This window comes from Notolabrus celidotus, chromosome 2 (assembly GCF_009762535.1).
Source record: "Notolabrus celidotus isolate fNotCel1 chromosome 2, fNotCel1.pri, whole genome shotgun sequence".
In the NCBI taxonomy this organism is placed as follows: domain Eukaryota; kingdom Metazoa; phylum Chordata; class Actinopteri; order Labriformes; family Labridae; genus Notolabrus; species Notolabrus celidotus.
In genome coordinates, this window is record NC_048273.1 from 24,587,528 (window position 1) to 24,613,490 (window position 25,963).

Genomic DNA, 25,963 nt, shown 5'->3' on the forward strand with positions numbered 1-25,963 from the left:
CTCTTCCAGTTCTCTACAGCCTCGCTTTCAGGTAGAAACTCTGTTGCCATAGTGATTTCCATCGCTGTTAGAGCTACAGAGGGATGAGGAGGAGCTGCTGGAAGAGAGGGAGGGAGGGAGGTGTGTTATATTTACATTCCTGAACATTCACAGCATTTGTCCCTGACAGCGTTTGTCTCCCTGAGAGTACGGCTCCTCTCCCTCTGTCAGTCCTCTGTCAATCCTGTCACTGTGCAACAGAAAATAAGTTACTGCTTATCAATATCTTAAAATGGTGTCTATCCCATCAATGCCAATAAAGCATACAACTGCAATGCACTTAACTGCACTTAGGAAAATGCTCTGGCAACCCTGAAACCAATGAAGTCGTGATGCACCATACTGTCTTACTAATTACCTGGATGAGTTAAATACTTGATTCTGTTTCTGAATAGCAACATCAACCAGAGACACCATATCAAATACATATGGAATCAATCTGAAGAATGAATTCCGACACATTCCACTTCTTCTTGTTGACACTGTGGAGAAAAAAAAAGTAGTAGTAATAGTAGGCTAAAAAACATGAATATTGTAATATCTGATCCTGTCCTGTAATCGAGGCGAGCGCAGCAGAGCTGGGGAGAGCATCTCTAAGCTGCCGATCTCTACAAAGTCACATAACAGAGGAAGGAGAGCTGATTGTGGCAGAAATGCCAATATCAATATTCCAGCAGAAGTCTTGTCCACTTTCTCTAATGTTATCTTCAATGAGACAACTAATACATAATGTAGAGTGAGCAGGTGAATCTGGTAAATATACCTGACATGGTAAGCCCCAAAGGGAAGCCACAGAGTCTGTCAGAATCCTATCAGGATTCTAATTTGGATATTCAGCTGCTGACTATCCCTTACCTAATTTGGCGATGTCAGCGTCTTTAAATCTTCATCTCACTGATTCTGATTCTGTCTTTTTCCCATGTCGAATCATTAAGGGCTGCACTGATCCGATCCTGATGACACTTGAGGCTTCTGAAACAACAGTCTGCTCTTCAACCCACAAGACGACCAGCTCAATAACCCCTCAGTTCAAGCTTCACTGGTGCTTCTGCTGGATATTGACCCCCCTGCCAACCAGGACCCCCCCTCTCCCAAACTGCAAGCTGCCTTGACACAAACCCTCAGATTATTATGTAAGTTATTTTATCCTTTCATTACCTTCTTCTTGTACCCAGAGACACTTGTTTTAAGGAATTTAGAATGGGACATTGTGACTATAATTTGAGAGCCTGTTAACTCTCTTTCTTTAACAACACCTGTAACATCACATGAAAGCACCTCATGACACTTCATTACACGACCGCTGCTGCCTGTGAAGTTTTTGCCCTCGCCTTTTTGAGAAATTTGCTGTTGTAGATCACTTGCCGGGTTACTGAGGAGACACACCATGCCCAAAATGACAGGGTGGTGGTTGTTGCACAAATGTGTTGTGACAGCAAGTTACTCCGAGATGTGTGATCCAGGCATCCAGCAGACAGAGTTGGGCATCTAACACGAGTTAACTGATGCATTCACAACATGAACATCCGCCCGAACATGCTGCTGAGACATGATCCGATCGAACAGAGACGTCTATTTTTCGACTGAAGAGAGAGAGAGAGAAATAAATTGAGAAGCACAAAACATTTGACAGACATCTTAAGAGACAAGCAGAGTCAAATAATACACTGACAACTTTGTCTTCATAAACGAAACATTCAGCATTTAAATCATCCTCATCTGTAAAAGACCAGACAGGCAGGGGGGTGGGGGGGAATAAGGAGTAGACTGTGCTCTTTCCGCCCCAACAGAGTCATTTCTAGAGTCTTGGAGGATGGAGGTTATTATCTGTATTTTTTAAAACTGTCACAAAATCCCAGTTATTAAAAGTGAGTGTGTCCCCTGTCAGAAGGAAAATTAGATGCGTGAAGTCACTCAATCAGGATACATGTCAGAAGAGCATCAGTCTCTCTGTAGAAATAAACCCACAGAAATAACCAGAGGAAATGAGAAGCTGCAGATTGTTCCAGTCCATGGAGCTGTGGTGGTGAATAAATCTCAGATGAATCATAAACTCAGACCACTGTCTCCTCAAAGCTAGTTATTTTAATTGATGTGGAAACTATTCCCCCTCAAGTTCTGACGAATTACATCAAAATAGTATCAAAACAGGGTGAAACCTCAGATTCCAGTCAATGGTACCTCAACAAAAATAGAAGTTTCCTGCTAGTTCTAACTAATCCTGCAAGTATGTCTTCAGTTTTACTCAGTAATAGTATTTCCAAACATTTGACACCAAAAATAAAAGTTATTTCTTGCAATTTTTTTAAGGCAGACTATAGATGGGACTGGGTTTGTTTTGTTTGGTCAACTGGCCCGTCATCTTGGCAGAGATCCTCCTTCGGATCAGAATTAGTAAAGGCCCATTTTTTGCAATGGTTTAAACGTGTCAGATTCCCCCAGTGTGTGGTGTGTTGAGAGGGATTTTTATTTCTCTAATGTTCTCGGGAGAAGATCGTGGCCGCACCAATTTGAAGTCCTAAATATGAAACATGTTCAATATTCATGATCAGATATCTTCTTGTGTGGGGGGTAACCGAGAAGACAGCCAAGCACACACTCTTTGGATTGTCACAGGGTGTTAAATGATTGCCAAGGTAGCTAAAGCAGGAAGAAGAACAAACACAATCATGGTGACAAAATGAAATGCAAAGTATAAAGTTAAATGGACGTCGAGAGTGGAGGCTCAATCCATGAATTTCCTGTGGCAACACAAGTGTGTATTTGTGTCCTGTAAAAAATACCACGATCAAACTGACAAGGACATGAAATTGGTACCACAAGGACGCACCAGGTAGCTAAGCAGCAAGCAACATTTCACTCAACCACTATTCCATTGTCTGCTGTGCTTGTTTACCCTAAAGTCACATCCGACAAAGAGAGAGTTTGTCAGATTTCCAGGTTAGAAAGTGTGTACCCTGGTTGTTGCGAAATTAATCTGTTAGTAGTGTGTTGTGCTGTGTTGGTCTTATTGTTGCTCTCCACACACTAAAAGAATAAAACTGTTAAATCTTTCATCATATGTCTTCATGTGTGGGCTGCGTCCTTTTTCCTGCTCTTTCACTCTGCTCCTGATTGCCATTCAAGTATAGGTGAGCTCAATCACCTGCACCAGGAAAGCACATAGGGGAGAGAAAGAGAGAGTGCACAATGGAAATACTCCACGGCGCGCGACAATAGGGAAACTCAAAGTCCAATTAAAATGACTGCTGTGTTAAATCATGTAATCCTTTTTACTACTTTTCAGTTGTTGGTTAGGAGATAATGGATTCACTGACATGCATTTAAAAGACAACATATTCCGTAAAGAGGGAAGAAATTTCCGAGAAGCAGGAGTGTCACAGAGCCGAGCGTGAGTCATAGTGTTGAAACGTGCCTTTACATCAAGACATCTGCATGGTGAAGTCCTGGAGGCTGAGCTCAACACACACACACGCACACAGATCCTGCCTACTGCAATGAAATTACCGCCCTTATCAGAATGTAATGACTGTTATTGAGCTGTCTCCTCTCGCACTGTCACAGCCACAGGAAATGGCTGCAAGTCTATTTTCAGGCTGCCTACAGATGACAGCTCTCAAGTTGGATTCGAGCAACAACCTCCAGGGCTGAAAATGCAGCCAATGCAGAAGTGTCAGAGACTGCAGCTCCTAAATTGGCCGCTTGGGGCTACCTCCAAAAATGAGTCAATCCCCATTGAGTGCCTTGTTATAATGTCAAACCTTACATCGAATTTTGATAACTCTAAAGCCTCCAGCAAATATGATTCTAGTCTTGTTAGAATCATATTTGTGTCTTCCCCTCACAGGGGAATATCCATTGATATCCATTTTTCCTCTTACTGATTGAATCGTCCCTGATGTGTACTGATTCTTAGCTGTATTGCATTATGCCACAACACCTATTACAGTCTCTTACAACAGAAAAAAGACTGTAAAAGCCACACTGACAAACTTGAGGCTTCAAAAAAGCAGTCAACAAACTGATGGTGTCTTAATTGCTATGAACACCTCTTGTGCAAATACTTTGATTAGATCTCAAACAGATATGAAGATCAGGATGTCAGTGTCGGAAAATGAGATCCATAGTATTTACTACTGCTGCAGTTTGTATCTAAATACGTAACCCTGGTGCTTGTGCTCTAGCCCCCTCATGCACCCATTTAGCATAAAAAAGACTTTCATTGAAGGGTCTAGTGTTGTGTTTTCTGAAGGGGATTGAGGCTCTTATTTGAACACACTAGACAGACCTGATTTAAAGCCTCATACACAGTTAATGTGTGATATAAAATCTCTGTCAGATGTACAAATTCCCTGGCAACCGTGGCCCTCCATCTTTTCATCTAGAGTTAAAGTCTGTTTTCCTTGCTGTCGTGTATTTTACAAATGATTCAATTGAAAATCCAAGACCTGTAAAACAACGATCTCCAACCAAACGGTTCGGTTTCCTCACACGCTTCCTGTCACCATTTGTCCTGCTGTTGGTAAAGGTTATTGTCTTCACTTCACAAGCAGAGCACTGAGGGATGAGTTCTTTTTTCGGAGGCAAAGGTTTTTTTTAGGAGGGACGTGGGCTGCAGTTTATTTGAAATGTAGATTCTGTGCCGTGTCTGTATTGCTTTCATCCTGTCCATGAAAAATGCATGCTGTGATCTCATTATCCTGCTCTCCTCTTGGAACGCTACATAAAATCAATCCAGGGCAGAGGAGGGGTGAGAACACTACAGATTCTTCTTCTCCTTTCACAATGGGTGAGAAGAGGCCCTACAAGTGGAAGGAGAAGTGTTTGTGTGTGAATCTACATGTGTGTGTGTGTGTGTGTGTGTGTGTTTGTGTGTGTGTGTGTGCTTGTTTCAATATGCATGTGTTAAAACACAAATTGAGTGGTTGAACTGCTTTTATATCTTCACAGCACCAACTAGTTATATTTGTTTCATTAACCTTCAGATGGAAGATGCATATTAATCCAAGGGTTATCAGTGTGTTAGATCCATGGTTCCTACTGACTGTATATAGATTGGACAGCATTCATTTGAGATGCAAAGCCAAACTGCCCCTTGCAGCCAAGGCATGCGCAGAAGCAACCTTGGCTGGGAAGAGTCATAAGACCGTCATCAATCCCTTTCCATTAACTAAAACACGCAATTAACTTACCAATAAAATGTCGAAGATCCCTCAGTTGTGTACATTTTTCATATTGCAGGCCTGAAATGCTAGCCATATGTTGTGTCTAAGGGTGTTTTCACATTAGGGACCTGGGCCCAGACCCATATGCACTTGATCCCAAAGTCCAACTCATTTGATGGGCATGAACATGATCGTACAAGCACGATTCCAGCATGGTCTGCGGGAGATGTGAACACAACGCTGCTCAAATCAAATCATTTTTGAACTGACACTTTACACATTTTTGGATCCACATAACACAGGCCTATAACATCCACCAAGCTGTGCAGTAGATGTTGAAGTAGGAAGGCCGGTGGGAGGATCAATGTGGGAGTCTCCAAAATAATGTAGACATCCACAGCAGCAGGGTGGACTCTATTATCGTCATAGAACATGAAAAAATGGCACTGAGTCAAAGATGCGAGTGGTTGCCTTTGTTGCTTTTTCATCTTTCTTCTTCTTGGCAGATTTGCAAACATGAATACTACTATCTACTGTATCAGACTGTGTACATACTCAAGTGTGCTCGGGCATGGAACAAAGTGCTAGTGTGAAAGCAAGATGGTGGCCCTAGCTCTGCTAGTGTTAGCCCCATTCAGCAGACATAGGCTGTTTTCGAAACGGCCTTCTACATACTACCTACGAATGTAGTAGGCAGTAGGTATTGCCTACTACATACTGCGTTTGAGTTACGTATGTAGTATGACTGCTCTGTTCGATCTGTATTGCAGTACGCTGGGCCAGATGTCACTGAATTTCCCATTTTGGAAAGCGTAAGTAAACAACGGCCAAGCTGATGGTGAAACTGCTTTGTTAGCATCCACTTAAAGTTTAAAAAGTTAGGAAGCGGTGGAATTAAATAATTTTCACATCACCTATAAACTGCGTTCCACCGTCAACAAAAGAAGAGGAAAGAAAAAGCGGAACGAGCACTGTGAATTGTGGGGAAAAGTACACTAGGAAGACTTGTCTGATGCATACTGTGACATTTTTGAAAACAGCCATAGTTTAGTTTCTGCAGGCTCTGTGATCCTGACTGTAGCCATGTTGTTATTAGTCACTTCAGAACATCCCCTACAGTATATGTAATGATGGGTCCATGTTGCAGCAGGTCTGCTATCAGTTGTCTACATCAGCCTGTCATTAGCTCACATCTGTAAATGGGTCTGTTGTTTTGCGGGAAATTTATCAAAGATGTATCAGTGATGGATAACGGTAAAGCTGTTTAGAAATTGATTGCACTTTTCATGTTAGTGTGAAAAGTCTGAGTCTGGCAGTGATGCAAGGCACACTTTCCACACAGTGCAGCTAGAATAGTTTGCATGTAAGTGGATGGGATTTGGCACAAATTCTGCTGCAAAATTCATTTTAATCATCAACTTTAAAAACACACAGAGGCGACAGGAAGAGAGAAATAACTGTAAGAATATGACAGAGAGATCTTCAGATCCTGATGAATTATGAAGTCAGTCAAACTCTGAGGTGTCACATTTTGTGAGTGTGGTTCGTTGGCTTTTTGGGGTTGGGAAAAAATAATACAAAATGCAATTTCCGTCCAGGCTTGCAATCCAGCTGAAACAGAGAATGAAAGGAACAGCATCCACCTAACAACATAGGTTTGATTAGATTTATTTCAACTGCTAGTTTTGATTAAGTTCATCTTGATTCTTTTTGAACTTGCAGTTCTCAGTGCTATTTGTCATGATCACAGGATCACAGGGTCTGACATTAAAACAGACCTCATAAAAAGAGACATCTCCTTCTCTCCTTGTTGAAACAGTTTGTCATGTTTTCCACATTTCAGTCTAGAAACAAAAATATGTTGTTTAGACGTGAAGAACAAATAAAAGAATTCAACAGGATTTAGGAGATATTTAAACTATGCATACAAATAGATCCCTAAACCCTGGGGAGATGACACAGGACATAAACTGCAGTCTTCAAGAGACAAAAAATTCCAGCTATATCCTTGCAATGTTATCACTTTATTTTTTGTAAGTTTACACCTATCTTCTTGCACTTTTAGACATTATTCTCATAAATCCACATCTTTGTTTCTCTTGAAATTACTACTTCAATTCTCCCCATGACTTTAGTCTTGTCACATTTTGACTCTATACTTAAAATCATATGTTTTCTGTTCATCCATCATAAATATCAAAGAGGGTCATAGGTGGTTTCACAGCTGACCTCTGAAATAGCAACACATGACAGGTGCAGCTCCTCAACGACTAAGTGAACATAGTGTAAGTTCAGGAAGACCACGAAGTCAAGGTAGGCCCGCAGAACCATTAAGCCCAGACCCTATCAGCTGACAGCTCAGCTGGCTACATCTATGCATCCTATTGGCAAATAGCAAAACGGGCTTCCTGAAACCGCTTTAAAACCCACCTCTGCCCAGCTCCTCCTTTTCTGCTGTGTCTGATTTTACCAATGTCATATCTATTCCCACTGATGGCCACTCTATTCTGTACCCTGAGGGTCTTTGCTGCTGCTCTCCCTGCCTTGGCTCTTTGTGTATGCACATGAAATAGAGGGGAGGTGTGGTCTCCCCACCTCAGGCTTTGGCATTCCACTTTGGCGCATGGAAGGGCAGAAAGCTCCCAAAAGCCATACCGCAAAATGTTATTGCATGCAAATAATTAATTATTTAGACAAGAGTGGTCATGACTGAACTAGTTGACTTGTCAAATATGCTTATATACTGTTTCAACCCCTTTGCCTACCTGGTGCACAGAAACACAAGCACGTGGGCTGAGCATTGGCGCATGCTGCTTGAGATCTTGGTTTTCTGAATGATGTGTGTGTGCCTATGTGTCTTATTCATTCTGATCACAGATAGACTAAATTACAAGATACTATGCATATTAAACACAAAGATGAGGGGTTTCCAGTTTCCTTTGATATACCTAAAAGTGTCCATAAATATGCTTCACATTACTGAGGGTCCTACACAAATCTGACAATGTTGCTCTTTTAGCTTTCAGTATGAGTTGTTGGTGCACAAACTGTCACAATGTGCCTGAGCCTGTCGGTGCAGGAGGAACATAAAATATAAATATAACTGCTTATCTTCTTCTCCCAGGAGAAAATTTGCCTGTCATTTACTGCACAACAACAGTTTTGTGCTTTTCTATGATTCTCCAGGGGACTTTGTCACAGCCAAATTGGCAGCAGGTGGGTAGATATACATGAAGCCGCAGTTTAACCAATTACAGTAATGACGGGTGAGGGCTGTGCCTCTTTTCCCTCTGAAATGGGCTAAAGAGAGCACCGCCTCGCCACACACACCGCATAACAACCGCACACCTGATTCTAGGTCCAGCTGAGCGTGGGTTCAGGTTCAGAAGCAGAAGCAGTGTGTCTATAATCTTTAACCCACTGTAGTGAAGTCTTATGTGTTTCAGTTATGGGGCTAAACTGAGCTATGCCCTTGGTCCCCCAGAGATTAATGGTCCGTTCGGTCCATGATAGCTCGATTGATGTCCCCTTCCTCCTTCACATCAATACAGGCACGGCTGTCTTTACTGTCCTCACAGTGAAATTGATGTAGTCCTGAGCCCTCACTATAACTATCAAGGACTCTGCTGCAAGTGAGATGCTGCTTTTGAAAAATGGGAATTAAAATCGATAGAATGGGTCTGAACTGTGACGCGCTGGTTCCAGGAAATAGCCATAGCCTTGCACATTAATAAAAGAGCCTAACACCATCCATACTTTTTCTTTGCTTAGTTTAACATGGCCTCTGTTTACTACAGACCCACAAACTCATCATTCAAACTCTGCTTGGCTGCTGGTCAAACTGGTAGCGTACTAGTTTATGGTGCATTATACCCTTTGCGTTTGCTTTTTTAAATTTGACAGTCATTTTGGATCATTTGCACAGGTTTAGCAGGCACACAATCCTTTTGTGAATCAGGCCCTGAGTGTAAGGACATCGAGCTCTAACATAAAACACTTCTCTAGAGTCGTGTTTGGACACAGGTGGAGCATAACCTCTGTGAGCTCTGAGCAGCAAGGCTGTAAATCCACAATCTTTTCTTCTGGTGTCACTAACGCCACTGCATGTGAAAGAAGACACCACTGTGGCCTCCAGTCTGAACACTGACTATTGAACTGGCTGGTGGAAATGTCAGGTGATGCATGTTAACTTGTTAGCATTTTAATAAACAACAGGTCTGAAGAGGCATTGTTAAAAATTCAACGTCCTTTAAGTAGGGATTGAAGTCGTATTAGGTAGTTGTTAAGAGTAGACCTACAGCATGCACACAATAATGAAATAATAAGTATAATCACAGCACATAGAAAGACCTCTGAAACATCATATATGCTCTATGAAACCCCTGATTATAATATTTGTAATGATGATAATGTGTGAGCATACTATGAAACAAAGGCTATAATTTGGAGATGAGAGAACATGTAGCATGAGCTTGTAATGATTGGATAATTGGATGATTCAGAATTACAATGAGTTTAATTTTCATTGTAACACGAGAGGAAACGAGTCAGGTGGTTGAATCAGTCCAAGGATTCCTCTGTGGAAGTGAGCTATCTCCTCTCCACCAGGCACCTCTCGCCTGCTGTAATTTCTGTCTGATTGTTCCAGTAATTAAATTGGCCACGCTGTCTGTCGGTAGCGACAGACAAAGATCAAAGCCCCGCGGATCAGAACATGGAGTGCCGACAAGAAACCCCAACGTAAAAAACGACATTGTGAGGATGTAGCGGACTGAAAGAAAGCTGAGACGACGGGGGCAAGCGGAAATTAAATTAGGAAGATGCAGCACTGACAAGGCATTTGATGAAACAGAATAAGGTGGGAGCGACATCAGTAATGTGAGAGACATTTAATAACACAGTGCCAAACAACCGAGGAGAGAGGCACTCCAATCTTTGACAAATAAGGCAATGAGTGGTCCTCGAAGGTGTAATCGATTGTTTTACTCTGAAACTGAGAGGACAGAATCAGACATTTAAAAGTCAGTGTGTGCTTCTTGGATTAACGGCAGAAATGACGGTGACAGTCTGAAAAGGATTATCATGTGGTCCGCATATCATCAAATCCCCTCGCTCAAACGGCCGACACAAACTCAGATGAGACGTAATGATGATTAAAAGCACAGAGGTGATAAGCACAGATGAAAGTGTCATAGGAACAAAAGCAAGAATGAGTTCAAAGGTCATGCTGATCTGTTTTGTTTTAGTCCAAACTGCCAAGATCAAACAGCTGGATTGGCAAATTGGTCCAATGTCCCAAGGTGTCCGTTTTCAGGAGGCCAAAACCGCTGAATTGAACTGAATTACAAAAATTCATATGTCAGATATAATATTTTTTTATCATATATTAAATTTTTCGCTACAAAAATCACCTTCAGACTACTTAGTACAGTAAAATGTACAGAAAATCCTACTTATTGTCCAATGTTTGCATAAAAACAACTCCAAAAGGCAATTACATAACTGTGGTTAAGTTCATCAGACGAGGTGACACCTTGCAGAAAGTTTGCATCATCCATTTGTCTTGAAGAGACCACGATTCTAAAAATTGCATAACAATAAGCCTTTATATAATTTAAATAGGGTGAATCATATACAACGTCATATACAACAATCATTTTTCAACGTTTGAAACATGTTTATCTCTGCTGTAAAGTTAGGGACTCTTATTGAGGTCCAATGGGGATTGGATCACTTTTCAACAGCCTCAAGGGGCCATTTGAGGAACTGCAGTTTTGGCACTTACACTTCCACCAACTTAAAATTAGTTCATATCTGTCTAATCAGCTGACTTGGAAGTAGGGCGGGATCTCTAATGGCAACTGATAGTATGTGATTCATTTAAGGGATATTACTCAAAATGAAAGAAGTCTAGCTAAGTGCTACTCTGTTTGCAAAAAAGAAAGACAAGAGAATCTCTGATTGTTGACATCTAAAAGATTGACACACACAGACAACACGCACATCTCAGAACTAAAACATATCCCCCTCAAACAGAAGAACCAGTGTTTGGAAGTTATTGCACAGAGTAAAATCATCTCTTTCATTTCACAGCCCAGTGAAGACATATAACTGATGCTCCATGATGCCATTCCACATGATGATGTGTCCGTATACCCTCAGGCAGCAGTTTTAGTCAACGGCTGCGCTGTGTTTGACTCTATGGGACTTGTTGGAGCTGCAGAGGTGACTGTAGCAGCAGCAGAAACACGAGCTCCTCTGAGATGCATCTCAATGAGAACAGGCCAGGTTGTTTTCCCACATTTACACACCGGGAGCTACATATTCACTGCATCAGTACTGTGCTGTGTATGTCCTCTGCACCATCCACAGGCGGAAAGCGTCAAGACTACAGATGACTCACAGCTTAATTTGCATAAATATCAACATAACTTATGATAATAAGCAGAAGGCAATTTAAGGAGGGATACGCATTGAGATCATCTGTCTTGTTTGCTTAATGGACAAAATGCATCCTCCATGCATCCTCTGTAAACATGCCACAGCTCGCTGACAGCCAAACTGCATATTTCACAGAAATCTGATTCAAATATAGATCTGAAGTACTATTTGCATTACCTTGGCATTACCTTGGCAATTTGTGGATTACCCCCTGATGTCAGGGTTCGATGGGGCCCATTCACACTGCAAAAGCAAAGTCTGTAAATTACTTGAATTTACTTACATTTCTTATTGAAAATGCCCAGGTGCATACCATGTACCTTGCCTCTGGGGGCAGCATCCTTCTCTGCAGCATACAGCCTGCCGTATCTCTAACTATAGTTGTAATTAAAATTTCACAGTAACTGTATTACTGCATGTATTACTACACACTTAATCTATTGGAGTGTGACGAGCCATGCAGCTATTAGTTCTGGTTGCTGGGTCAGTTGCTTTCTCACCTCAAAGAAACTGCTTCAGGGCTCGCTTGTTTTGTTCCACATCAGAGTGTGATTGCTGTGTTCACATACCTCCAAATGATTAGAGCCAAGGAGGGAAATGCTCCCTAATTCAAAACAACTTTCCCATCAGTCCAGGTGTGAAAGCACCCTTCAACTTGATAGCTGCATGCAAGTAGACACTGAGAGGAGGTGGGGCTGAAAGTTAAAGAACAGAACAGATGCAGGGCAGCAGAGGGAGAGACCGCAAATCTTGCAGCTATAATAGATTGCCAAATTAGCAGAATAAGTTTGTGGGGCGATCGTGAAGATTACCCCAATATTCATCAACTGTGAAATCAGTGACATTTGAGTTGCCTGCGTGATCATCATTTCATAAACACAGGCATTAGATTGATGCAGAGGCCTCTAGAATTCTTCTTTTATCAACCTTTTTTTTGCATTCTGCAAGACATCTTGAAAATACACATCATGTTAAATGAACAAATATAACATTAAGACAATGAGTCAGAGAGGAGATTGAGAAGAAACAAAATTGTCCTCTAAATTTCACTGAAAGAGTTGTAAAAATTCAAAGGAGAATCATGAAGTAATGAATATATCAGACTCAATACGATTACTTTCCATGATTTCAGAATTTAAAGTTTTTTTCCCTTTTTCTTCAATATGTAGGCTTAAAGTTTTTTATACATAAACTGCTGTCATCTCCACTACTGAGACTTAAATAAGCTTAAACCACGTATGAGGCTTTAAAATTGAGTCCTGTTCACATTTTCCAGCAGCCTTTACACTGCCGACAGAAATAAGAGACCTCAGAGCAGCACCTTTTCTTTAAATACCTCTTGAACTGAGAGGAACTGTGATCACTAAAGCCCTTTAAGAGCAGAACAAAATGAACAACTAGTCCTCAAGGTTTCATAAGCCGAGAATCCCTCGGCAGTTCAGACTGTGCTTTTTGTTCCCATGACAGCAGCAGGAGCACTCAGTCTGCGGTGAAATTTCATTGATGAGCCCGATATTCACCAAATGGTCGACACAACGCATTAGAAACTCTTAGCGAGGAGCATATATGTCGTGCATCCCCGTTTATGAAATTAGCACCTTGCATGGGAGCCAAATCAGGCTTAATTTGACAGCAGCAACTCGTGCAAATTATTGAGGTAATTAACAGAATGCAATTTGGACTCAGTGATGTGACCGCAGTGCCAGCTCACAGACGAAGAGAGAGGAAAAAATCAACAGGGTAGGAGTCGAAGGGAGGGAAAACAAGAATTCTGGGCAGCAACATCCCAGGAGTCTGCTCGGTAGACAGACATTGATGTTAAAATTCAGATCACACACACGCCTGCAAACCATGCTGCTCAACAAGGAGGGGAAGGATGAGACTGAGAGGGAGAGCGAGAAAGGGACAGAGGTAGACTGAGAGACTGCAAGGCGGCATAGAACCAAGATGTACATGTACAGTTTATCACATGTATGCAATACAAACAGTGACACTGTTGGACTGAGGAGCCTGCATTCAAACAACGAGACTTCCAGATGGATTCATTAGACCTAAAATACCACCTGAACTGGAATCACACATATAAGGGTTAAAGATGACTAATGTTCTAGTCACTTGAATGGAAATTTCCAAAAATTTAGTTGTCAAAAGGTAATTTAGTCAACACAGCAAGTCAGAGTCAGGGTAAATTGGTTTCAAAGCATGGCTCAAGTTAGCAGAGGCCACCAGCCTGTGGCCCTCTTTGCAGGTTAAAAACCACCTGAATGTGCTGATCATCTATAAATCCAGTCAAGGTAACCAGATCCAGCCTACATACAACTTTTTCCCCATTGTCTAGATCAAAATACTGACAAACCACAATGCACTACAAGATGCCATCTGTCATTTGTGCTTGTTGATATCTGGGCAGTACAACCTTACAGCTTTATGGCTGGAGCCATTTACAGAAGTTGCAGCTTGACAATGGCAAAATGTACAATGTGTTGAGTCCTAGCTGTTGACAAAACAGAACCCTCTTAGCCAAATGAATCCAACTCTTGCTTATATTCATGAGTTTTGGGTATTGACCAAAACACTTGGATCGTAGATACCAACATCTTAAATGAGTTTCCTCTGACAGGTGTCTGGCTCAGCGACAGGGTCAGGAGCTCAGACATCCAGAGACATTTGAGGCAGTGAAAGGAGCCAGTTGAGGTGGTTCAGGCTTTTGATTGATGCTTCCCTTTAGATATTTTCCTGCTGCATCCAACAGGGAGGAGACCCTGAGTTAAACCCTGAGCTTGAGGAGGGATTATATAGCCTATCCAGCCTGGAAACGCCTCTGGACCCCCCAAGAGGAGGTGGAAAATGTTGCTGAAGAGAGGGATGTATGGGTCGACTTGCTTGGTTTACTGCAACTGCGACTCCAAGCCAGATTGGAGGGCTGGATGGACGGATGAGTCTTAACCTCTAGGCTACTGAACAGGCAACCTGATTAACTTTTGTTCTGAGCTTTAACAAGAGATTATCCTGAGTTTGAAAAAAGACCCTCTGCCCTTTTTACAGATTCATCAGAAAAGCTCTTACATAACATGACTATGCCATCTCAGCTGTCCTGTGTCACATTTTGTATCATTGTGTTATAATGAGGCATGCTGACGTGTGTACACAGAGCAGAGGTGAGTGCACACAAACAGACAGGTGAGACAGAGAGCAGGGAGGCTGGCAGGAGTGACAGTCAGGCGGATGAAGCCCTGTGCATATTTGTTTGCACTCTGAGTAAAGCAGATGGGTAAATGTGTGGCGGTGCAAATACAAACCGAACACCTCCAAACAGGCAACACAACAGAGTACAAATTACATAACAGCCAAGTCAATAATAGAGTGTAATTTCATCATTTACTGTTCAGAGAAATGCTACCAAGCATCAGTCTCCCCTTCTTATCCATACCTTTGAGGGTAATCACATTTTTTACCAACTCATCAGAGTTTTCCTCAGTTATTAAATTACAAAACAGAAAATATTAAACATACACTTGGATTTAAAATATTCACTTGACATTGGCACAACAGCTTCTGGTGTCCATATTCACAGTGACAGTTCAGAAACCACCTCTATGGAACCTGGCAGTTATGATGGGAGGAAACAGGTATTAATCAAGCGGCAACCTCTGGTCTAAAAATATGAGTCCAATGCAGAAGTGCTAAAAACTGCAGTTCAGCGAGGATCCGCTTGAGGCTGGCTCCCTAAGTACCGGCAGTCACATACACATGAGTTGGAAAAAGACAATCTTTACAGCAGAAATAAATATGTTTACAGCCTGGTACAAAAAACGAGTGTAGTCTGGATACCTTATTTCAAGATCGGCACACACTGTGAGGGGGGTGAATTTTTTTCTAATGTGGCAATTTTAAAGATATTTAGATTACGAGTCTTCCAATGAGAGGCACAGCTGAGTTGATTGACAGGAGGGAACACTGCTAGGAGGCTCAAAGCCCGCCTCTTTACGCCACAATCGCTCGACAACAGCAATATGGCTGCCGCCGCCGATTGGCCTCAAAACAGCGCTTCAGGAACAGATGGGTGACGTCACGGATCCTACGTCCATATTTTATACAGTCTATGGTATTAATACATTAATGTTATATTTATAGAGCATTACCACCTGGCTTTGTTTAATATTTTATTTTAATTGGTCAAAACTCCATGACAACAGTGTGTTATTTTTGACAGAAAAGTGTTTTCAGGGATAACCCGATCCCAAGTCCAGCACATTTCACCTCTGCCTGTTGACACTAATAATTAATAATAATTCATTTTATTTATGGGCGCCTTTCTGGACACCCAAGGTCACCTTGCAACATAGCAATAACAAAAGCAACACTCAACAGTAAATAATTACATACATTAGAATAAAGAATACAATACTAGAACAATGAAAGGGGTTACAGTATTCATTTGTTTTCACTTTGATTTTCCACAATTGTGCCCACTTTTTTAATGCTTGAACACAGTGCATATGTTGTATTCACTCTTTTTGCTGTTAAATATTTTGTCCCTTTGCTGTCCAGTGTCCATTTTTCAGATATAACCAAGCCACACCAAGCTGAATGTGCCTAATCAGGTGCTTGCTCCAGCCAGCATTCACATAGTGCTTCAGCTCAGTGGAAATGTGGGCATGGTGGGTAGGGAATGGCTAAAAAGAGAACAAAGGGGAGACAAATGCTTGAGCCAAACTGGCATGAGGCAGACTTTACCATTCGTACCAGCTTTACATACTATTTTCGCCACTTCCCTCACCCGCTCCTCCCTGCTCATGTTTTGTGTTTGTGAGTTGTCTTTCTGGGTCAGAGGCGGTTAACAAACAGGGGGCTTCACTCTGAGCCCCGCTCAATGCCCTCCATTGATCTGCAAATGTGAGAAGTGGGGGGCCAAAACACTTTTAGCTCCTTTGTCCAGAAGAAGCAAGGTTATTTGTTTACTGTCATGCAATATTTGACTCTTCTTCTGTTCTGTGCCGTGTGTGTGTTTGACCATGAGAATGACAGGCTGTGAATAACAACAGTGTATCTATAAACAGAAAAGAGAGAAGAGGGTCCTGTCATGAATTCAGCAAAGTGTTTTTATCAATAAATAAGTCTGAGTCCTCCTCACAATCTCCTGTGTCCAATGCAGTCAGTGTTCCAGTATAAGTTACCAGTGCTCGGGTCCCTGCTCCTGGATTCAAAAAGTACAACAGTGTTTAACAACACAAACCCGCCCTTCACTTAGTGAAGGAAACTGTGGTTCAAACTGGTGGTCAAATTAACACTGTAGATCAGCCCGATGACGTTCACTGATTAATATAACAGTGCTGGTATGCAATCAGGAGCCCCAAGCAAGCGGAGGAGAGAGGCTGAGTCAGACAGAGAGAGGCCGGCAGGAGCAGAGGAACCATATGCAAAACACACAACTCAGCTTGGCGGTGGAATCTGACCACAGGGAACAACTGCTATTATAACTCTCACGTCAGCACACAAAGTACAGAAACTGAGCAGGCATTATCATTCAAATAACACTGCAGCGTTAGTCATACAAGTAGCTGATGTCAATCTTTGGATAAAACATAAACTGTAACATCATGAGACTATAGACCTAGTGATGGACTACGAAGTATATAAAACAGGGTGCCCAACCTATCTTCTTTCAAAGTTACAAGTCTCAGCTGGAAAAGTAGAACTAGTTAGTCCTCAGAGGGACTTGAGGTACTTGGACACTGGCACTTCATGATTGCTTCTTCTGTGTTTAGCCAGAATGTGACTGACACAATAAGATGCTATCGTTGGAGCCTTACCCTTGGGGCTAGGCCTTGTGAAAATTGACAGCTGAGCTGCTAACAGTTCCTTCATGTTTGCTCACTGTCATCGAGGATCCGCTTGAGGCTGGCTCCGGAAGTACTGGAAGTCACATACACATGAATGGGAAAAAGACGATCTTTACGGCAGAAATAAACATGTTTACATCCTGGTAGAAAGTTGAGGCCACTCATGATGTCCTAAAAACAGCTACAGTGCCCCAACGTGACAATCAAATCAGCCACACCCCTAGTTATGCATAACAGTCAGCCTGAGATTAACTAAACCAGGGGTCAGCAACCTTTGACACTCAAAGAGCCATTTGGACCCGGTTTCCACAATAAAGAAAACACCGGGAGCCGCAAATCCTTTTTGACATCTAAATAGAAGATAATAGTGCATATATTGTTTTTCCACCTTTATACTATAAAAAACTTTAGTGTGTTGCTTGTGAAATCAATGAAGTACTATAGGGAAACTGAAATTTTACTTATGTATGCAAAGAAAACATTTAAAAAATGTTAAACTCTGGGGAAAAAGAAGAAAACGCAGGGAAGGTTTATGTCATAAAAAGCCAAACAAAACAAACGAACAAAAAATGCTGTCCCGCCAGCGGGAATTTCGAAGATCGTGATGGATATTTTGAGTGACAAAAAATTAAACATATAAAGCTGCTTTTTATTTTTATTTTACAAGTTCCCCATAATCTTCAAATTTAGAATTACAATTTTAAAAAACTAACAAACAAAAACAGAATAAACTTGAATTGATTACTCATCATTTATTTTCCAAAGCCACAGGAAGCCACAGCATAAGGATGAAAGAGCCGCGGCTCCAGAGCCACATGTTGCTGACCCCTGAACTAAATGAATATCTTGTAAAAATTAAAAGATTAAATCTGGCTGTCATAGAAGAGAATCAGACATGTGCAAATAAAAAAAGAGTCCCATTCAGCGACAGGGAAATCAAGTCGGATGATAAATCTGTACCGTTACATCTTTTCAGGGACTTCTACTACATCTGTTATTTCCTATCCTCTGACTTTTTGGATGCTACATGTTAATTCACAGTAATGGTTTTCCAGGTAAATATTGTGGGCTATATTTAGTTGAATCACAGTATCTGCATCATCGTTTCATAACATTATGTATATTCTTTGCTTCCACACAAACACATCTTTACACTGCTTCTACATAAAGTCCCCTGCAGCAGCTACAGTTCACTGATCACTATGGAAACTGACTAGGTCCAGGTTTTTTCTGAACTGCCTCACCTTGTTAAGAATAACAATAATTTCACAGCATCATGTGCTCACCCATTCTTACAATGTGTCTCTTTGTGTCATATTCACACCCTTTAGAGAAATTTGCAACATGTTTTTTTTTGCTGCATGAGTACAGTGTGTCTTTGAGCCTGGGAGATATCTCTGAATTTGTGCTGCAGCGATCTGCTCCGTGTCTGTCATCTAGTAAAGTGCAGCTATTCATAGAGGCAATCAATGCCAGCCAGCAGGAAGAGTGACAAAACAAAGCTTAATGACGTGTGAGGCTGCTTTTGATAGCATGTATAAATAAACTGTACTCTGCGGCTCACTGGTGGGTCCGTTCAAAACAATTAAAGAATGAGCCCAGAGGGGAGCTGCTTTTTCGAACCGCCGGGCCTCCGTATCTGCCAGCCAGGTGTTTACTGCTGATTTGTCAAATACTGAGGGAAGATAGAACAATGTGTTTCCTAAAGTGCAAAAGAAAAAGCCAAAGGTGAAAATGAGAAATTAATAATTAAGGCTCTGTTTATTTCTTAACACTGAATGTCTTGTGCCTGTGTTCAGGTGGGATTTTGTATGCAGCACTGGACCTGAGGTGGCCCTGTTTAGAGCTCTGCTGGTAACGTTTGTCAGTGAGAAGTACGTTAACAAGCGGGAGGAGTTTTGTTCTTCTGATCATTTTCTTTTGACACAATGTTTTGTCCTCATGGCTGATACTGGAGCAGGATTATCAAACAGACATACATTTTCTGTTGAAGTATTTTTTAAAATGGAGAAACTTTACAACCAGGGCTTTGCTCGCCAAAAGAGCTAAATGTCTATGAACAGGAGTTAATATTCATACCGGTGTGTGAACGCTTCACTGCTCTTTGAGGTGTAAAGAGTTAAACCGTGTGCATATTCATGTTATTCAGATAAAGAAATAATTAAGAGGTTTGGATTTTAGTCGTTACATCAACACATTACCACATCACTCTGCATCCTGATCAGAGTTGTCTAAACAAAGAAATGTTGGACTAAAAAGAAGATCTGTATTCATTCATTTGCTTCCACAACAAATGTACGCTTTGGCAAGAGACACATCTTTACCTGAGAGGTTGATGGTGCTCATGGGAAATCTAGTCTTCAACCCAGAAAAACACAACTGATTTCATCCAGAGGTCACCAGAATTAACACAACACGTGAAAACTACTTATAGTGACTTTATCGGCCTCACCAGCTGCTGCAACCCCACTTAAAGTCGTCACCTTCTGTCATCTAACAACAATGTGTCAGCAAGTCATTGTGTTTTCTTTGCCACTGACTAAAGATTTTGCAAAACCTGGGATCTTGCAGGGTCACTTTTATTGCATTTTAAGGTGAGAAAAAGACTGCCTTAAAACAGTCTTGATTGAGTGTCATGACCACCTTACACCAAACGACGAGATCAGGAAGCACACCCCAACTTTTGCAAAACTTGTGATTGTATTCCAGCTTTGGAAATGTGTCTGTGACTTTGAAGGAGCTTGAAATGTGGTTTGTTGTAAGGCCAGTATTACATAAGACATCAGTTCTTCTTCCAACACTATCCGACTGACCCGTGTCTGTGTGTATCTTACACTCACAGACTGAGTAAAGTGTTTCTTTCTGTGTTGTTTGTCTGCGGTGATCACTCTCCATGATGATGCCAGATCCTAATGACGCACAGTTTCACTAAAACACAGTTAGACACAAGATCTAACACCCTCCTCCGCCCCCAGGAGGATCATTTATCCACCACAACTTCGACTGACTCACCCACACACACACACACACACACACACACAAACACACGCATACAGTGAACAGTCATATCCAGTCTGCATCCCCAGGCTGGCAAAGTAAATGAGGTGGAAATGTATGAAGCCTAAAACATCCCCGGGGAGACATTATGTGAAAGAGACACCGGTTCAGTGAGGAGAAGAACCACAGCAGAGACAAGGAGGAGAAACAAAGCTGAGAGGGAAAAACACACACACACACACACACACACACACACACACACACACACACACACACACACACAGGCTACTTCTGGTGAGAAATTACCATTTCAGGCTCATAAAACTAAGCAACAAGGAGATAACTGTGGGAGTTTAGAGGGAATACTTTCAGTATCACCTTCAAGGTATTTAAGTAGAGCTGCCGCAATCAATCAACTGTTATCAATCACCACTTATCCTGGTTATTAATTAATCTATTGGTGGATTTTTTTAAGGCAAAACATTAAATATGTCCTTTTTCCTCTTAAAGAAAAGCTTTTTAAACATAAACCTTTTGCTTGTTGTCATTTTGTAGATGAGTTTTTTCGGATTCTTTTGAGCTATTGGACTAACAAAAAGAAAACAGTTTACTGACAAAATCAGAAGTGAACTTTGACTCACGTTCTATTGGTTAAAACCATAGACTGTATAAAATATGGAGGTAGGATCCGTGACGTCACCCATCTGTTTCTGAAGAGTTGTTTGGGGCCAATCATCGGCGGCAGCCATATTTCTGCTGTCGAGTGATTGTGACGTAAAGAGGCGGAGTTTGAGCCTAACCAACAGCTACAGTGTTCCCGCAGTCAGCTGAGCCTCTCATTGGAAGACTTGTGATCAAAATATCTAAAAAATTGCTGTGTTAGAAAAAAATGCACCCCGCTCACAGTGTGTGCCGATCGAGAAATGAGCCAGACACTCGTCTTTTGTACTAGTTTATAAAAATGTTAACTTCTGCTGTAAAGATCGTCTTTTTCCCATTCATGTGTATGTGACTTCCGGTACTTCCGGAGCCAGCCTCAAGTGGATCCTCATTGAACTGCAGCTTTTAGCACTTCCGCATTGGACTCATATTTTTAGATCGGAGGTTGCCGCTTGGTTAAAACAGCGTCATTGATTCACATATTTACAGACAAATCAGTGTTGAAGCATTGTGCACTGTGTTGGTATTTTAGTTGGTTAAAACCAGGACAGAGATTGACACAGAGCTTGAAAATGTGTCTGTCAAGCTCAAACCATTGATGTATCTTCATCCTATGCCAACTGCTAACCATGATAAAGTGCAATATCTGTGTTGACTACTCAATATTACTGTTCTGGGCTGATGTGCTTTGAGTATCATGTGCCAGTAAATCACAAAAATATGATCATCCACACCTTTCGTGTCTTCAGATAAGGATTAAAAAGTTAAATGATCTTTTTTTGTTTATCAAGCTTTGATGTTTATTTTATCTCAGATTTGTGTATTCTTAATCAGACTTACCTTTGATCAAATGCATTTTCACTACTTCAAGACACATTTTTGTAGCTATAAGACTAAAATCTTTGGTGCAGTTAAACCAGTCATTCATGCACATTAAAAAAAATCACACAGAAACCTCTCACTCTTACTAGAATCTGTAAAACAATAACCAATGCTGGACCTCCATCAGAAATTAAGCGCTCACCCTGCAGCCATCTGTGAGTGTATTTCACCTCCTCCTCTGACAGTTGTAAGATTATGTATTCCCCCAGGTTCCATGAACAACATGCAAACTGTCTCACCCCTGACCTGGTCCCTCAGGTGCTCCTTTTTGCAGTGTCACTCACCCTGTCAGAGCCTACAGGGGGCAGCAGTACCTGCCAAAGCCCATCAACCCCCCTGCTGCCTGACAGCTGGCACCCCTCACCTCCCAGCAACACCTTCCATCACCTGCTGGCATTCAGCAGCTACTGCCAGGATATCTAGGGAACACTGAGCGACACACATACAAACACACACACGCACACATGCACGCGCGCGCACGCACACACACACACACACACACACACACACACACACACACACACACTCACAGGAAAAGAGTGTGTCAGAAGTGAGTGTGTGTTCAGTTTGTGGTACACTCAAATTCTGATGCTACACTGGGAAAAATGTATAACTCTATCTCCAGACAATCATAAGTGAGCCCTAAACGTCTTTCATGGAAATAGACGAGCTGGAGCGAAGCCCTCAGAGCGAGCAGTATCCATGGTAACACTTAGTGTTAAGCATCACTTCTCGGAAGTTTTGACCTGTGTACACCACTCAGCTCCACGTGAGCATCCATACAACAACTCAGAATCATTCTCCAATCCAGTAACATTTTAAACCCTTCCCTGGAGCCGACCTATCAGTTTTACGTGCATCCACAAACAGCCAATCAGATCACAGTGAAACTGTTAGAAAATAAGGCCTAGTTTATGCATCTTCTTAGCTGTTAGCATGCTATTCCTGCATAGATTCATTACATTTAAATGTGTATTTAAGAACCGCACAGCTCAGAAAGAGTTTGGCATGCATGTAGCACTTTTCTACGGTGGCCCTGAAGGGCAAAACACAACAAATAGAAACAGGAAATGACGTTGAGCTGTCGGGTTCTATCCAACCAGAAACAAGAAGTGTTGCCCCTACCCTTTTCATTTTGCGAAATGTTGTGTTTTGCCCTTTAGGGCCACTGTACTTTCCTAATGGGCTGACCACAACATGAGTTACAGGATAAGCATAAGGATGGCTGACTTTAAATGGATTACAAAAAAAACGAGCACCTACAGGTTCTGTGTGTTGCATGCCAATATTCATTTGTAGGTTTTAAATAAACATGTGAGTCAGGGTTGCAGTGAGCTGCTGTTCACCAGCTGTCTTCATGATTTGAGGCTGGAAAGAAAATCTTGGATCATGGAAATTTGTTGTTGCACTGAATGTGATTGAAATCTTGAGGGAGCCCTAAATGCTTGGGTCTCATTATTTTGTATAACATAAACGTTCAATCATAGAATCTCTTAACACAGACCCAGTCTGCAAACACACAGACATGAGAACATTGCAATAGTTGCATTTATAACATTTTAAGCAATTAAGCTCAATATGATATAAGACCTCACCCTTCAGTCGTCTGCTGCAGGAACAATCTGATCATAGCTACCTACAGGCAATTAAAGTTAGTCTCCCCTCAATGTTGGAGCAACAACTCTTAGTCACCAATTTTGGTGCCACACCTGTTTGCTCCAAAAATACAAAAGAAATTGAACGCTGTGAGAATACCAAGAGACGTTCATTAAATCATGCATCTCATATTCATTTTTTGCTTCCGTGCAGTATGTAAGTGGATCTAGTGATGAACAATAACTACAACATGTAGTCTTGATGGCATCAACAACTTTTCTTGATATGGTCTATTCAGCTTCCTCTTTGTCCTCCAGGTATCTGATATGTGATAGAGCTTATGTAATTGACTTCATAAATGTGGTTTAAGTGTTTTTTTCATGCATGGAGGAGTATTTTTGGTCTAATGTCTTGACCTGAAGCTGAGATTTAAGTGTTTAAACTTGTTTGTTCACCTGTATTTTTGGTAATCCAGTTTTCTTTGCAGGAGACTTGACACAGCCTGGTACATACGAGTCCTGATTACTGCAACCTTCAAAGGAGATGTGATGTAAAGTTGTCTTGTTTATTCTCATGTTGCTATGTAACTGAGCCATCATTTCAGTGCCACTTTTAATTTGTCCTTATGTTCTCTCTCTGGTTTCTCAAATGCAATTAGATCCTTGTGTTAATCCAATCCCCTGCACCGATTGTCGGTCTGTTTGTTTGGCCATCTGCCTGCTGACCTGCCTGCCTGCCTGGATTTGCAGCACAGATGTGATGGCAGCATGTACAGTACGGCCGATCCGATGCACCTCCCTGTAAAGGAGGTTTACAAATCGGAGGCGACGTACGGACACAGGAGTGAGACATCAGCTGGGACTGAGAGTGCAGGAGCAACTAAATCTTCTGTCAGAGAGAAAATAGGCGTGCTCCTCTCCTCCTCTGAGGAGTTACAGCAGGAGATGCAAGCTGTCATGATGCTCAGTGTGGAGGCTCAACAGGACGAGCTGCTTGTTTTCATTCTCCTCATCCCTCTAATCTTTTCTTCATCGTCTGCTTTTCTCTTTCGTCCTCTCTCTGTTCAATCTGTCTTTCTGTATGGAGTGTCTAATCTCTCTCGTATCCCTATCAGCCTCACTTTACCTGTATTTAAGATTTCCGAGTTGCCCCTCCAAGTTGTCAACAGCATTTATGCAAACAGACACAAGGTTATCTTGCTGACTAGTTACACTGAGACATCAGCTAACTTGTGATTTTTGAAAAGCTTGTTCTTAGGAAAAGGATCCTAATCAGAATCAGAATCAGAAATACTTTATTTATCCCGGGGAGGGAAATTCGGTTTATTTTCGGTAATACATTGAAACAACATTAAATTAAAATAAAACAATGGTTATCATAATTTCAAATCACTTTTGCATATCTTTTGTTGCTTTAAAAGTAATATTTCCCATTATTCACAATGCATTCTGGGAGATTTCTCATAACAATGTGTTTTGAGTGTGCCGCTTACCAATTTCTGTTTGAAGGGACACGCGGCCCGAAGACTTCACCTTCTCCCTCCATCCCAAAAGAACCGGGACACCGTGGCCGCACACGTAGGGGTAGGGCTAAGTTGGAGGGACAAAGGAGTGAACTGGGGCTGAACCTTTATGCAACATAGTTCTGGGCATTTGTTTGAAGTCATTCAAAGTTTTGGCCTTGAGTTTCATTTCAGTTTACTATTTTTTTCTACATATCTTTTAATAAGGATAAACGTCGGTAAAAGTTCAACCCAAGAATCAAATAACTGGGAAACCTTGGGTTATGTTGAGATACATTGAAGTTGTAGACAATGAATCATATCTTGAAGCTGGTAATGGATGAAAAAAAGAAAACATGTAGTTTGTGATCGGCTAATAAAGCAAACATAGCCTCAGTCTCAGGATAGGATATTGAAGTAGCAGCTAGTTCAGATCTCAAACCCACAGCAAAACAAAACGTATGTACACACAAAAATATGAATTTTAATCGATAGTCAGGTTTTCACTGTGTTCTTATTTTATGCTTGGGAAAAGATGTGACAAAAACTAATGTCTCCTTTTGTCCTACCCATGTTGTTGTTGTTGTTGTTGTTGTTTTTGTTGTTGTGCCAAAGGTAGGGAGCACAGAAAGGGTTTCATTCCTAATGTACAAAACTCCCATCGAGGTTGTACCAACCTTGAGGTCAGGAAATGCTCTTCAGTGCTCTTTCTGATGAACCCCCCCCCCCCTCCCCCACCCCCAACTCATCACTGCACAAACCCATGAAAATGGCGTCAAATTAAAATGAAATTAAATGAAATGAAGAAAAGAAACATATAATAACTAAAGTCCAGTGAA

At 41.5% G+C, this 25,963-nt stretch overlaps 1 long non-coding RNA gene across 1 annotated transcript in view; it reads right to left on the minus strand.

The window, feature by feature from the left end:
- The window catches only part of LOC117806038, a 30,972-nt gene that overhangs the window by 1,448 nt on the left and 3,561 nt on the right, over positions 1-25,963 (minus strand). Inside the window, exon 2 of the long non-coding RNA XR_004629585.1 lies at positions 25,116-25,212. This is a non-coding gene — a long non-coding RNA (uncharacterized LOC117806038). The remainder of the gene's footprint in view (positions 1-25,115; positions 25,213-25,963) is intronic.